This window comes from Nicotiana tabacum, chromosome 7 (genome assembly GCF_000715075.1).
Source record: "Nicotiana tabacum cultivar K326 chromosome 7, ASM71507v2, whole genome shotgun sequence".
In the NCBI taxonomy this organism is placed as follows: Eukaryota; Viridiplantae; Streptophyta; class Magnoliopsida; order Solanales; family Solanaceae; genus Nicotiana; species Nicotiana tabacum.
The window spans coordinates 48,103,640-48,120,784 of NC_134086.1; positions in this window are offsets into that span (position 1 = coordinate 48,103,640).

The window sequence follows — 17,145 nt, forward strand, 5'->3', positions numbered from 1 at the left end:
GATCAACATATCGTCATTTAGTTCTCCAAATTAATGCACAAACGTGGTTGCGTCCGTTGGATTATGGATAACCTGATGGACTTTTGGATAAGGCTTATCTTAAAGGATCATTACGTGGACAACATATTGATCCAACTAGGTTTGACCATGATGCATGCACAATTTTAACCAGAGTAAGGTTTCTATGGGGTTTTAGACTGGTACCCTCAAGTGGACAACTCGAGGGGGAAGGCACGGAACTATTAACTGCACCGCTAATCGACTGGTCTTACTGCAAATAAGCCTTTCTAAATTTAAGGGTAATAAATAGGAAGAGCGCAACCACTCATTAAAGCGTTGCTATAGGATTTGATATGCACGAGTGGAATATGATGTGGAGTATGATTTATGCAGCAATTAATAACATGTAGTCAAGTATTTGCACGTAGGGAAAAATAAATACAGTATTTAAATAATTGAAGGACAGTTACAGGAAAAAAACAAAGAGACAAGTCAGTTTCAGGGATAAAGAACCATAAATGCTTAAAAGAAAATGGACATTTAAATTCAAATAAGGGAGAAGGGTACGGGATAAAGCATGCTTGGACTAATTCATAAAAGATAAGTTCATTATGGTAAGAGCCTAAAAGGTATCCCCAGCAGAGTCACCATACTGTCGCGCCCCCTTTTTTCCTCTACGGAAAAAGTCTGGGTTTCGACATTCATGGGGGTAATAGCTCATTTCCTTTTGGGAATTGGGTATTTGAAGAGTCGCCACCTAATGGATTACGGTGTGTTAGGGCACCTAGAGCCATTAACTCTTGGATTGGTTTGCATTACCAGAGATTTAGGTTAAGGGCACGAAATAACCTTGAGGGGAAGGTGTTAGGCACCCCTCTCGGTCCACAACTATGGATCCCGGCCGAACTCGTATTTATGAATTAGTCCATTAACAAATAAATAGTTTTCAAACACATAATTGCAAATAAGAACAGGTTGGATATTGTATGACGCAGGCAATAGACAAAAGATTTGAACAAGTTGTATACATATAAAACAAAGTTTTAGACAGAAGGGATTTGGGAAAGGAGGGGTCCTAAGTTGGTTAGCCTATAGGACTACCCCACACAATACCCGGTAAACACTCCTCAATGAGGGGCTACACGTTACATTAGCGTGTAGTCATCATATCCCATATCTACCCTTTCCACCCCCTTAGTGGTTATTAAAGCGAGTGTTGGTTAGCGATCTCTATTGTGTGCTGTTATCCGTCCCTTCTTAATGGTCCTGGAAGAAATTTAGGACCTCTACCAATATGCAGTTCTAGACAGACCCCTAAGGTTTAAAGGATAAAATACTAAGGCGCCAGGCAAGAACAAATAGGACCTTAGCACATAAGACAGAAAAGAAGCAATTAGAGGCTCAAGTTTACCTCCATAAACAACGCACATAAGCAGCACGACTCTGGAGGAATAAATACATCAACTATTTGAAGAGTGGAAAACTCCCATCGGACCACAAAGAATCGAGGGCCCTACGAGCCAAGGCTGCTAGGTTTGCATTAGATGGAGATGGAATATTGTATAGGAGAGCGTTCGATGAGCCATTGGAGGTATGTTTTGGGCCAGGGGAAACGTGATCAGCTCCAACCCTATACCACTATAGAATGGCAAGAGTGGTCGATTTAACTTTTACCCGAGGGGTCGGGATCGATTTCCACAGAGAGCTAATATTAGTTTGGAATTGAGTTTCTATCTAATCTAGCTATGTGTGTTGTTCTTAATTGCACTTCCAACCATGCTTTGTTTTGATTACTATTCTATTTTTAACACTAATAAAGAATGAAAATAAGTTAAGTATGATATTTTTGTAAGGGTTTTCTTAATTGGTAAAAAGGCACTAGGGAAGTGACTTATACCTAGGTGAGTATCTAAAGGGTTCTAAAACTTAGGGAAAACTTGTTGTAATTGGGATCATGATATAACCATTGCACATAAGTACTTACTCTATACCTCTCGGTAGTTTGAGTGACTTTACCCTAATTGGCTTTCTCAAGGCCAATCGGGTGTTTAAACAATGCAAGCAAAATTGGCTCAAGTCGGGTATTACTATCTCTAGGTTTAACCTTTAATTGGGGCTATCAATCTCTTGAATGCACCCAAATTCCTTGTTAGCCTGAATTTTCTAGACTTAGTCTCTCTTTCTCAAGAAGAGCTTAAGTCAAAAAGGCACAAATCAATGTTTGCAACCACCAATTCAACAATTAAAGCATGAATCAAGCTAAATATCATTAACCCATAACATTTAAGCCCTAAAATTGAAGACCCATTAAATAACCACACTAGGGTTGGGCCACAACCCTAGCGAACGGGTTTAGCTACTCATAATCAAGGAAGAAATCAAAGATGGATATGAAATATAAGCCATAAAAAGTAATTACAAGAGTAAAATCTAAAATTAATTACTAAAGACATTCTAAAATTACTCTAAAAAGAAAAAAAGCGGTCGTTCACGTGCTCCACAAAACAATAGATCCCATAAAAATTTGAAAAGAACTATTTATACACAGCTAAATTTTTTGGGCAAAATTGCCCCTACGGAGATTCCGCTGATAGCGGAAAATAAGTCGCCTCAGCGCTATGACTTCCGCGGCCGCGCAAAAGCAAGCGCGGACCGCGGTTCTTCTCTTCTGAGTTGGATCTAAACTTGAGTCTGCTAGGAGCAGAAAATCACCCACCTCAGCGCTCCTTCAACTGCGGCCGCGAAATATAATTGCGGACCGCGCCTTTCGATTTGAGCTCCAAACTATAGTTCTTTAATTCTTAATTCTGCTGAGGGCGAGAATTGGACCGCGGCTGCGTCAGATGATATTGTTGTCATGCAATTTCACCGCGGGCAGCGGTGACTGTTAAGCTCAAAAACTGGCTCTTTGAACCTTACTATCGCTAAGAGCGTAGTTAAGACCGCCTCAGCGGTGGACCCTCCACGTCCGCTTCTATTTCTTCGTTGTCAGCGCCTTTGGCTCAGTTTTGAACTTATGTAAGTTTCACTCCTTTATGAGCTGGTTATAACTTTCTTGTCTCTTTCTGACCAAATACTGCAAACAAGCACAATAAGTTAGCTTTCGGGAATACTTGTACACACTTTTAATCCAAAACCTAAGCAAAAAGGAGCATAAAATAGGCTAGAATTCCTAGTTATCAACTCCCTAAACTTAAGCTTTTGCTTGTACTCAAGCAAACAAAGTAATTCCTACCTCCTCAATGTAAAAGAAAGGAAAATTTCAGCTGTCCTAAAGTAACCTCATCAATCATCAATTGGGACTAACAATTACCCTCAACTCAAATCCATTATTAACAATACACAACCTTTTTAGCACCATGGCTTTAGTGTGACACAAAAGCATCAAGAGTTGACTCAACTCATCAAGGAAACTCTTTCTACTACAGTGGTCATTATGGAACCCAAACTCATACTCCTCGACTCTCTATATGCAAACCTCACTTTTAGATTGTAGCACTCAGAATGAGGATTGTGGAAAACACACTCATCTCTCTTAAAGGAAGGTCACAAGTCCGGCTCTAAGTACCATAAACTTGCCCCTTATGTGAGTCACTACTAATGTAAGCTCACTCAACTCAAGATCGTATAGGGTTTTTGTGGGAATGTAATGAAGGCTTTTGGTTCAAGGTAGGATATATTGGTCTATGAAGGTTTCATATTTCCTTAAGCAGTTTACTTTCTTCATTTTGGCTCACATTTTCTTGACTCATTTGTCGTTCCCCCTTTTTTCCTATGCGGAGAATGTTCGGGTTTCAACATTCATGGGGGTAATAACTCATTTCCTTTTGAGAATTGGGTATTTTAAGAGCCGCCACCTAACGGATTATGGTGCGTTAGGGCACCTAGAGCGATTAACTCTTGGATTGGTTTGCATTACCAGAGATTTAGGGTAAGGGCTCGAAATAACCTTGAGGGGAAGGTGTTAGGCACCCCTCTCGGTCCACAACTGTGGGTCCCGGCCAAACTTATATTTATGAATTAGTCCATTAACAAATAAATAGTTTTCAAACACATAATTGCAAATAAGAACAGGTTGGATATTGTATGACTCAGGCAATAGACAAAAGATTTGAACAAGTTGTATACATATAAAACAAAGTTTTAGACATAAGGTATTTGGGAAAGGAGGGGTCCTAGGTTGGTTAGCCTATAGGATCACCCCAAAAAATGTCCGGTAAACACTCCTCGATGAGGGGCTACACGTGACATTAGCGCATAGTAATCATATCCCATATCTACCCTTCTCACTCCCTTAGTGGTTATTAAAGGGAGTGCTGGTTAGCGATCTCTATTGCGTGCTATTAGATGTCCCATCTTAATGGTCCTGGAGGAAATTTAGGACCTCTACCTATAGGCAGTTCTAGATAGACCCCTAAGGTTTAAAGGAGAAAATACTAAGACGCTAGGCAAGAACAAATAGGACCTTAGCACATAAGGTAGAAAAGAAGCAATTAGAGGCTCAAGTTTACCTCCACAAAAAATGCACATAAGCAGCACGACTCAAACACAAATAAGGGCCGCATTGTTAAACAGTATCCTAAGACATGATGTCTCAGTGAATATCAAGACATAAAAGATAGGCGGTTTATTTTTAATAGACTCAGAAGTAATGGCCTTATCAACTTGCCTACTAATTTAAAGCATGTTAATAAGAACAACATTAAGTAGCGGAAACAGTTTCAGAGTTGCAGAATTTAAACTTACCCTATAGGCTTGCATAAACGCTGAATAGTGGCATCCTAAGAGCATGATACTACATTTGATATAGTAAAATAGTGGGCGGATTTTAAAACAAACTCTTGAGTTCCTATAGGCATGCTGTCTAGCGATAGATTGGGGCAGTTTTTGAAATAATTCATTCAGGGAAAACAAACCACTGATTAGACCAGTTTCGAAGTAAACTAATCATGAACTGGATTGACTTATTTAAACCAAACTGATTTTAGATCATTAGGCAGAATTTTTGATGTTGTTCCCTATAGGCATGATATCTAATTGTTAATAGCTGATGTTAGAAACTTGTAGGCATGATAACAAATGAAAATACATATAAATACCCGTTATAACAGAAGTTGAACTAGATCATATCCTATAGACATGGTATCTACTTGTGAAGTTGATTTTAAGACCCATAAACATGATTTCTATTATTGGAACCACTTGAGACCTATAGGCATGATTTCTAACATGGTAAGGCAAACATAACAAATAAAAAATCCTATAGGCATGGTTTCTACCCATTTACCCCACAAATATGTAACTACCACCCTTTTGCACTAGTCACCCCAATATTCATTTACAAATTATTACAAATCAGATGAATGAATTACATAAATAGATAAAAATAACAAAAGAAGTTACACTATAGGGAGCCTGAATCAGGCCCAAGTGATTTCACAAGACCTCCAATAGCCTCAAATGCCAATTTCATAGACCATATAATTGTCCAGGTGCGTTAGAGTTCCCTAAGGATCTCAAGGATCCCGAGCAGTGCTCACACCTAGACTTTGTAACCAAATTGAGTAAGTGCAGTGTGGAAGGGCCAGCCTCAGTGTGCCAGAGTTCAGAGGGAGCTCAAAAGGATCCCAAGGCAGTACACACACTGGAGGGGGCAGAACCTAGTGACTTAGGAGTAGAGTGAGAGTGTTTGACACAGTTTGAAAGGTTTAAATAGGAAAATAGTGTTAAAAAGAGCTTTGCTTGAAATAGTTTTGTAAGAAAACACATAGGGAGTTATTAAATAGACAATTTAAAAATACAAGGTGACCAAATACGGAACCAGAAGAAGTTCATCAGCACTTCAATACATGGAGTCAAATAGGTGCACACATCCACTTAGGGTTAATGGGGATTTGGGGTAAGCATAAGGCACATAGTAAGCACAGATACACATAGGTACAGAATCAGAGGAACCTTAAAAGGGGTCAAGGCTTTTAAAGTAGCATGAACTTTAGAGTTAATATAGAATCAATAGGCTTAGGATAGCCAATTACTTCATACAGGAAGGTGCATGCCAAGGATCAGAGAAACATAGTCACATTGGGCATACTAGAAGGGGATCTTAAGGGGGTATATAACATGCAACAAGGAAGACAGTGAAGTAGACATGTTAATTGCAGGTTGAACAACAAAACCATAGATAGAAGCATATTAGAAACATGACAAATTGAAGTAATAGGAGAAGCATATTGTTTTGGGACTTGAATTGAAATTAGAACATACTAGTAAGGGGATAGTAAACACAAAGTGAAAGAGAACCCAGTAGTTAGCCTTGGCTTGCAGCCGGCTGACTTTAGATAGTAGTAAGTAACACAAAAGAGAGCAGAAAGCTTTTAGTGTGAAAGAGAGTGTTTTCAACATAGACGAGTTAAAGGTGTAGTAAAATCATAGAATAAACCAAAATATACAAGAAATAGAAGTTTAACACAAAGAATCAATTAAACAAGGTTTTAAAAGAAATTCTGAAACCCTAATTTTTAGAAGAAGGTGAAAAACACTTGAAATCAACAATTCTTGTAAAGAGTTCCAAGGACAGTGTAAAACATTAAAAAACAAACTCAAATAATCCTAGATCTGTATAGGAAGAAATTAGGGTTTCAAAAGAAACTCCTATAGAGATGAAAGAACCTGTCTAGAATCCCAAAGATCGTAACAGATACAACATGATTTTGCTCGAAATCACACTGGAGTAGCCAAGAACAAACAAGTGACGAACCCTACATGTAAGTTGGCATGACCCTGGGCCCTTGAAGACCTTAGAGAAGGCAGGCATTGCATGAGAGAAGCCATTTAAGGCTTAGGAGACGATGAGAGGTCACCGGAGATGACCGGAGAGGAAAGGTCGGCGGTTGAAGGGATAGGGTTAGGTTGAGAGTGTACTGAGAGTAGAGAGTATTCTAGGGCGGCGGTATCTGGGAAATGATTAGGGTTGGGGGTGGTTTAGGATTAAAAAATGCAAGAATCAATACGGGCCGTTAATATTTCAGATCAACGGCCATAATTTAATTGGTTCTGGGTCGGGTAGGTGTGTTTAGGGTTTGGGTCGGGTAATTCGATTAGAAATTGGGCTGGGTTGGGTTAAAATTGAGGCTAAAATTGAAATTTAAATTGCCAATTTAATCCCATATAATTTATAATAAATAATAAATAATTTCTACAAAATAATTTCGTGTACTAAAATAATTTAAATTAGATCTTCAACATTTTAAAAATATAGAAGGTCGATTTTATGCATATAAAACATAATTGTACATTAATAAGGCTAATATTGCAATTATATGCAAATTAGCTTTAAAAATGAAAAATGCAATTATAAAAATGCATTAAAAATATTTTAACAATATTTTGGCATAAATTTAAATTTAGATGACTAAATTACCACAACAATAATTTGAGGGATAATTATTGGGGATTTTATGAGTAAAAAGGGGAGGAAATAAATCAATTTAATTTTTTTAAAATTATAGAAATAAAACCTTGTGCATGCTTATATATGCATATATATGCTATTTTGAAAGTATTTATGCATATTAAAAATATATAGGGAAAAATTGGGTATCAACATCAATGAGTCATTTAATTCTTCCCTAGAGGACTAGAGAGACACTGTCACTCTTTCCTGATCATGTCAATCCTTTTTCTCCTTTTTAATCATTCCAAACCTTTCATCTTTGCTCTATTTAGTCCCTTCAGTTTTTTTTCTACATTGTTCATTTTTTTTGACTTTTTGGCTTTTCTTTCTCTTTCTTTTGCCTTACCTTTTCTTTCTTTTGTACATTTTATCACTTTTGCATTCCTAATCTCTTCCCCCAAACTTATACTTTTGCCAATTTTTGCTAAGAAAAGCTCAGGTGCCAAGAGAGGATCATTTTAGAATGGATAAAGGCTTGTATCATTGTTTTTGAAAGAATAAGGTCTATGGCTCAACGGGGTTGACTAGGGATATCATTTTTGGTGGGCTATGAATGTTTTCGAGTCTCAATTTGGATCAAGGAGAGCTTATAATCACTTCTCAAGTCAAGCTATACTTAGGATTTCACCTAGACAAACATTTAGGGCAAGTTCTAGACTTATTGTCACGGGACTTGGACTTGCAAATCAATACCTCGCCACACAAGCGATAGGATTGCTAAAGAGACAGAGTTGAGGGCCCTTAACAACCTTAGATAAGATTTAAGCAACACAAATGGTTCAGAGAAACCACTCGATGATTGTTTAGTCAATAGAGTCAAAAGTTCACAACTATCACCATCCTTTACACATCAGTTTCTTTTTAACCATAAGGTCAAAGGTAAATGTGTTAGGATCAAGTGAATCTTTGCCTGAGGCACTATTGTTCATTAGCTACAATTTACACAAAAACGAAAAGAAAATAGATTCAAACCCTTAAGAAGGTTGTCATGTCATCCATCATTGGGAAGAGCCACCCGGTTCACACAAACTTCACCTTTGGAAAGAACCATGGCATTAAGAAAACCAAAGGCTTATTGATTACAAAAACTTGTAAAAATAAGAAGCTACGAACTGAAAAAAGAAATTACTAATTGAAATAAGAGCTATGCTATTAAGAAAAATTGCAAAAGAAGTTATGAAGTAAAATATGGAAAGTAAACTGAATATGTACAATAGGGGATTGAGACGAATATATATAAGAGGAAAAGAATATATACATGGAAAAGTAACTTTATATACATACCGAAATTTATAAATAATGAAAAGTGAAAAATAAATTGTAAAGTTATATACATACCAAAAGTGTAAAATAACAATAAAGAAAAAAATCAATATCATAATTACAATCCAATTATCAAATCATCAAAATAGTACCACCCCCCAAATAAAAACTAGCATTGCCCTCAATGCTAATAGCACAAAGAAGATCACATGGGGGTTAGAGAGTAAAGAAAACTCCCTATGGGTCGTGTGGCTAGGTCCATGTGTCACTTCCCTCGGGGTCTTGTGGCTGACCTTAGGCACCTCCCTCAGGGTCATCCAGCTCAATCTCCAAGTCATCAGTCTGGGGAATCAGTCTCCTCCTCCTAGGCTCTACATCAGCCTCCTGCTCCGGTACCTGCTCTACCTGAGCTACTGACAGTGGATCCTCTAATAATAGCTCCAATGGTATGTTGCCAGCTGACTTCATCTTTTCCACCTCTCTTCTCAACAGCTTCATTGACTCCTTTGAGGCCCTAGTATTCTTTAGCTTCTTCGTCTTCATGCTCAGCTCCTTAATTGATTTTCCTTGAACTGCAAGAGTGTCACAACCCAAATCGATGGGCCGTGACAGGTACCCAATACCTTACTCAACCGAGTACCAACGTAACGTATCTTTCATATCATTCTATCATAGGTAAATTAACCGGAGTAAAGCATGAGGGAATACAAACTTATACATATGAAGTACATGCCTATAAGACCAAGATAACCTCTCGTGTACTAAACATGGGCCAACAAGGCCATACAATCTTTTACGTACATGACATCTGTCTACAAGCCTCTACGAATACATAATTTGTATAAAGGTCGGGACAAAGTCTCACCATACCAAACAATACACGTCTAAATTATACTAACTAATTGTAACGACCCGACCAGTCATTTTGAGCTCGTCCTTCAGCAGTTTGAGGCCATGAGCAGCTTCACTTTAGGTATTATGACTTGTACGCATGGTCGGAATTGAATTCCGGGGAATTCAGAGTTAATTTGGAAAGAGAATTCTCATTTCGGAAGCTTTAAGTTGAAAGAATTGACTAAGATTGGGTTTCTGAGTAAACGACCTCGGAATTGGGATTCAAAGGTTCCAGCAGGTTCGTATGATGATTTAAGACTTGGGCGTATGTCCGGATCGGGTTTTGGAAGACCCAGGAACGTTTCGGCACCTATTGTGGAAGTTAGAATTTTTGGAAGAATTTCATAAGTTTGGGTTGAATTGCATTTCAATGTTATCAATATCTGTTTGGGATTTTGAGTCTGGTAATAGCTCCGTATGGTGATTCTGGTATTGGGAGCGTAATCAGAAGTGAATTCGGAGGTCCGTAGGTCATTTTGGAGTCATTTGGCTAAAGATAGAAATTTGAAGGTTTTTCAGAAGTTTGATCGGAAGTGAAATTTTTGATATCGGGGTCGAAATCTAATTCCGGAAGTAAGAGTAGGTCCATAATGTCAAATATGACTTATGTGCAAAATTTGAGGTCAATCGGACGTGAATTGATAGGTTTTGACATCAAATGTAGAAGTTTGAAGTTCTAAAGTTCATTAAGCTTGAATTGGGGTGCGATTCATGATTTCGATGTTGTTTGATGAGATTTGAGGCCTCGAGCAGGTCCGTGTTAAGTTATGGGACTGATTTGTGTGATTGGACAGGGTCCGGGGTGCCTCAGGTGTGTTTCGGGGTGGTTTCGGATCGAATTTGGATAAAAAGTTGCTGGTAATTGCTGGTATTTGGTTTCCTTCGTTGCGAACGCGAAGGGAGTCCCGCGTTAGCAAAGAGGAAAGTGGGAGGCTTCTTGATTTGGCCTTCGCGAACGCGAAGTGGAAATCACGAGCGCGAAGGGGTGGGCTAAGTTGACTACGCGAATGCGTATGGGAGATCGTGAACGCGTAGAAGGAAAAAGGGGAGCGGGGCCTGAGGCCGTTGGCTTACGTGAATGCAAGGCCTGGAACAGGAACGCGTAGGGTCTGGGGAGATGGCCTTCACGAACGTGAGCGTCGGTTCACGAACGCGATGAAGAAATTTTGGGGCTGAAGCAGGTTGTGCTTCGCGAACGCGAGGGCATTTCCGCGTTCGCGAAGAAAGGCAGTGTTGGGCAGTGACTTGTTTTAAGACGGGATTTGGCCCATTTCTGTCATTTTTCTCTTGGCTTGGGAGATTCTTGGAGGATTTCAAGAGGGGGTTTCATCATTCAATGGCAAGGTAAGTTATTCCCACTTATTAGGAGTTAAATAAGTTGATTATGTATGGATTTTAACATGAAAATTAGTGAAAATTTGGGGTTTTGAGGAAGACCTAGAAATTTGATATTCTTGAATTTTGACCGCAATTTTTGGACATGAAATTAAGAGAAAATTATATATTTGAGTTCGTGAGTTCATGGGTAAACTTTATCTTCGAAAAATTTCGTGGGCATGTGGGCCCGAGGGCAATTTTGTCAACTTTTCGATTGGGGTTAGGAATTGTTATAAATTGTATTTTAATGAGTAATTGAACAAAAATTAATGGATTTTCATAATTATTGGCTAGTTTTGGAGTATTGTGCATCGATTCGAGTCTTCGAAAGAGCGTGGAATGCCGGTTATGGATCTTCGGAGCGAGGTGAGTCTCCTTTCTAACCTTGTAAGAGGGAATTGTCCTCATAGGTGATATAATTTGTTATGTGCTCCTATTTGTGGGGGATACGTATGCACGAGGTGACGAGAGTCCGTGCGTAGCTACTATTACGTAGAAGCCCGGGTAGTCTAGGACCCAAAAGCATGCTATACTTGGAATATTTGTAATCTTATTGACATTTGAATTGCTTAAATCCTATCGAATTGGCAAATGAATTTCTAAAAGGATTAAACTTCATTTGATTAAATCATTAAAAGAGAATTGGTTTTTAATTGGATAAACATTCCCCAATAAATTCTTAATTGGCTGTTTGATTGTGTGTATCTATGTGTGCCCGGTCGCATGTATGATTCGTGAGCGGGATATTTGTTTATTTATGTTGACCATGTCGCATGTATGATTCATGAGCGGGGTAATAGAGGCATCTATGGTTCGCGTCGTTCGACCCTCGGTAGTGCACATTTTACATTTATGTTGGATCGGGCCGTACGACCTCGGCATGATTTGCGCATGCTTGTATTGTTTTCCTGAGAATTTTTAATGTTGATACTTGCCTTTCCTGGCCAGAGATAAATGGATAAAGATACTGAAAAGTAAATCTTTGGAAACCCTTTACTATTGAGAAGTTGTCTACCTGCTATCTGGCTTTATAAGTTTATAATTGCTTTATAAAATCCATGATCTCTACCCATTTTTTACTATATTATCATTGGACCACTAGTAAGTGTCGAAGTCGACCTCTTGTCTCTACTTCTTCAAGATTAGACGGGATACTCATTGGATACATGTTATTTTCGTACTCATACTGCACTTGCTGTGCATTTTTGTTGCACAGGTTCAAGTGTGGCTAGTGGCTTAGTGGCATATGGTTGATACAGAGACTTAGGTGAGCTGCATTTATCGAGATGACCACAGCCAGCAGAGTCCCCTTCAAAGTATTTTACTATGTTTTTCACTTCTGTCCACTTGTATTCCGGACAGTTACTGTATTTTATTGAATTCTCTAGTAAATGCTCATGTACTTGTGACACCGGGTTCTGGGATGATTATGGGATATTTAATATTAAAAGTTGTAAACATTTTATTTATTCAGTGATGATTACCTTTTACTAGTTAAATTAAAGGAAATTATGGTTCCTAAAATATTAAAATGGGAGTTTAATTAATTACTCAATGTTGTCGTGCCTGATCGAGGTGTCCGGTGCCATCACGACCTTTGATGAATTTTGGGTCGTGACAACATGGTATTATAGCACTAGGTTCCCTTTGGTCCCACGAGTCATGAGCAAGTCTAGTAGAGTCTCGCAGATCGGTACGAAGACGTCTGTACTTATCTTCGAGAGGCTACAAGACTGTTATGAGCACCTCCCTTCTTGATTCCTCATCGTGCGATTTGATTTCTTGAGGCTTCTGCCTTTGTTTCTTTCCTACTCAATCTTATGCGACGTGAAACGCTTATTATAAATCGGGAATTGGGAAAATGTAATGGTACTACAGATGTGGTGCGGGATGTTCCCCCCTGCGTATTTGATCGGGCTATTGGCGTCGCCTTGTGGAAGGCCGTTCTATCGTTTCAGCTCAGTTTCAGTATTACCTAAGGTTTTGAGATTTGGCATTAATTGTTATGATGATTCGTGCGTTGTTATCGCACAATATTGGTGTAATGGTAGAGTGTTTGTCCATGCGTTGAAGCAGTGAATGACTTGGAAGGATGTTTACTCAATTGAAGATTCAGAGCTTCAGAATTTTATTTCTGGGTGGAAGAGAGGAAATCGGGCTATAGATGTTCAATTTTGGTTTGATGGAGTAACGAGACTTGGTATTTTCGAGTGTGGTGGAATTTTCATCTGTGACGTGGTATCGTCGTCTTGGATTGAATATGTTGAGTTCGCTGGTGTTATTGTTTTCTTCAATTCACCTTTGGGGCGGGATATTGTGAAATAATAATGGAGAGGTGACTGTCAGAGATCGGGATGTGTGGTGGTTCAGGATTGAATCGGTATATCTAGTGTTGATGGCCCAAGAAAGATGACCTCGGGGATATGTAAAGTTAGTAGCAGTTCGTGGGTTCAAGCGCTAGGAAGATAGATTTTATTTAAGGCAACAACTGAGCAGCAACGGATGAGGAAGGACATTTGGGGAGTGTCAGGCAGTGGTTAAAATTTCTAGAAGGCCTGGTATAAGAGGCAAAGGTCGAGTAGTCGATTAAAGGTGGTAGGCGAGTTCCGCCAAAGTGGGAGAGTGACGGAGTTGCATATGGGCTTTGTGGTATGATGACTACGCACCTTAACTAGAGTTTGGAATGATTTGGGAATTTTAGTGATTAGTGATTGGTGATTGGGGTCTACAGATTTAATTTGAAGTATGGGCTATTATGCGGCAGGAGATTTGATATAATGGGAAGGGGCTGCTTGAAATAATGAAGGATACAACATAACTTTGAATTGGAAGGATGTTGCCACACATTTAATTGATATCCACGAGGGTTAAATGGACTTGTGCAGCTAGAGAGTGAGCTCGGACTCAGGATGGGTTATTGATGTCGTAGTGATTGTACCCCGCGCAGCAACGTTGGAAGATGTCGGGAAGTGATTTCCACATGTGGGTTATTCCCTGTGAGCAGGTTAGGGGTCGCATGGTTGGCGAGGCTTCTGCGAAGAATTCTATTGGTTATACAGCAGAGAGATCGGTCGTTCGAATGTGGTTGATGATTCAGAGTATGAAAAGGGGTTTTACAGAAAAATTCCGAGAATTTTGGCAGTTGATTTCGCAAGATTGTGTCAATAAGAGATAAAGAATCATGTAGAATTCCAGAGTTGTGTAATAGTGGCTTCAAGCTAAGTGGGAGAGTCGCACCACCTATGATTGGGTTGCACGGTTAACTACTTGCGAGGTTTCTGGTTATTAGCATATTGATGGGTTATTTTAGCTACAGGGAAAGAACATAAATGGTAATTTGAGCAAAAGAATTGTTAAAGGTGTGCTATGTCGGCCTTATTGGATCATGTTTAGACTTAGGGAAGGATTCAGGATTTATGCCTTGTATAGATGCAGGTTTCAAGGGAAGTGATTCTGCCGGGTGCTTCGCCGAGAGGGTATTCATATGCTAGAAGATTCATGGAGCCGATGATATTCGGGGCCAAGTCAGAGCGGGTGGCTCTCAACAATGGTTCTAGTGGATTCAAAGGGGTAAGTGTGGTGCCTAATGATTTCGAGCCTATAGGGACGATTAAGAATCAAGCTTTGTAGCAGCTTATGAGAACAGGCCCAGAATGTTCTATGATGTTTTGACTTGAAATGTAGCATTTAGGAGGTATGAAATGGTTTGTGGGATTTGAGACAGCATGGTCTCGTGATTCAAGGCCACTCGGGATGAGTGCGGATAGAGTGTGTTATGTGTTGAATAGATTTATTATTATTTCTAAGGCAATCAAGGATAAATTGGAAAGAAGATAGGTCAGTTAGCCATAGTTGAATTGGCATATTGCTGGTAGTGATCAGTTCCTTTAGCGTGATCAAGTTATACAAGTGATTTGTGACGGTGCGTATGAGGCTTGTCGGCCGCCTAATTGATGTTATTCAGAAACATTCTTCTGCTATGGCATGTCATGTGTAGGTGGATCCGGAAAGGCTATGGTGGCTTAGACCACTACTTAGAGGTTTGTATATGCTACGGTTATGAGAATTCACTTGTGTGTTGCTATGGTTCTCCTGAAGTGAGTTAAGTGAATATGATGAAATGTTAATCTATTAGTGGTTCCGGAGTTATGACGAAAATCGTGTTCTATCGTGTATAGGCATGTTGGGTGCAGTGAGTGGTATGGCATTTGAAGTGAGGATCAAGGTTGCAGTTCAGTGTTGACAAGGATGTCACGAGTTCGGATGAGCAGGAAAAGAGTTTGGATGTTTAAAGTAAGTTGGTATATCTTCAGTGTCACCTGAGATCGGTGTTTTGTGAAAAAAAAGGCTTTGCATCCTGGTTAAGGATTCTTGATCACTTTTTAATGTTAGTGCGGCCGGTGGTTTGGATGTACAGACCTGTTATCTGTTACGGAAGGTTGTGGGAGCGTGCCCCACGAGAAGGTTGTATTAGTGTGGCATGTAGCCACTTGATTGATTGGAGAGTTAAATCAAGTATGAAGATTGTAGTGATGTCGTTAAATTGAGAATTGATGCCTGGAGGGCACACGGTTTATTGGGTTGTGGACTGTGGAGGATTACTCCGGTTATGATGGTTGTTCTTGTGTGTTATGAGAAAAAGGGGGTGATTATGGACCTTTGAAAGGTTATTAGCCTAGTTTAGTGCAATCAGAATTAGCTTGAGGTCTGTGGATGGATTTAAATGTGAATGGGCTCTATATCAGGCCGGATGTGTTCATTTCTCATGTGCTCCTTATGGAAGAGTAGTCGGGGTGTTATTTCGTCGTCAGCTATTTCATGTAATGATGTATTGCGCCGTGTGAGTCGTGAGATGGCTTGGTGAATTTCTTATGTGTTGAGGTTCTGTGTAGAGATGATGTTATATGAGAAGAATGGCTCTTGAGATTCAGACCGTATATCGCACCTCAGTTGTGCTTGAGTTTGTAGCTTATAGCGCTATATGTCTCCCCAGGGATGGTATTATGCATTTGTCGTGCTGGTGACTGACATTCGGTATTTTGATGTAAGGAGCAATCTAGCTCGGTGTATATCTCCTTATGTGAATTTTATGTGTGGATCGGGTGGCACACCGTGGGTATGTTGGTTGGATCGGGTTGTGCATCGCAATTGTGTGATGTTGAGTACAGTTCTTCGTATTTGCTTTATGTGTTTTGTTTCCTATTTTTCTGAGGAAAGCTCATATTAGTTGTGCGCTCGCATCGCATGTATGATTCACGAGCGGGGTGTCTATTTAGTTATGTTGACCGCGTCACATGTATGATTCGCTAGCGGGGTAATTGGATTTCCTTTTCAGAGTTCGTTTTCCTTTTGTATCGCATTCGAATTGGTAGCCTATTGGCACATTGTGGCATCATATGAGACTTTTGATCAAGTCTGGGGTGGCATATTGCCTGAGCAGTTCGTACTGGGTGAGACGAGATCATTGGATTTAGTATCAGTGCAATCCAAGTATATGAAGTACATCAAGGAGCTAAGACCATTATTTGGTTCGGAATGAGGTGATGGTTCTTGTCAAGAGTATAGACCCAATGATTTGTTGGTTCGGCAGTTGGTTATGAATTTTTACATATCTCTTCCATCGTGGTAGTATTGTAAGAGTTAGAGCAAGACCTATCTATGTCATGAGGTGCAATGGAAGCATCGGATTCGTGGAATTTTGACTAATTTGATCACAGAATGTTATTGCGGTCCTGTGAGTAAAGTGGTGCAATGTGTGAATTCAGCTAAGGTATGCAGTCATGTTTTGGTGCTACGGGTAGTTATTGATATGGTGAGCATATATTGGAACAGGCCTGGCAGAGAATTCCGGGTGTAGGAATTGGGCTCTAAGGCTTATTTGCTTAAGTGAAAAAGGATACCTTCGGATTGATCGAGCTAGGGTGCCCAACTGAGTTGTGGTAGCACGGGTAGGTGCTCGAGGTGTTAAATAGTGATTTCGGACAACTCCAACACAGTTCTTAGCACGTTCGAGGACGAACGTAAGTTTAAGTGGGAGAGAATGTAACGACCCGACTGGTCGTTTTGAGCTCTAGCGCGCCGTTTAGCAGTTTGAGGCCATGAGCAGTTTCACTTCAGGTATTATGACTTGTACGCATGGTCGGAATTGAATTCTGGGG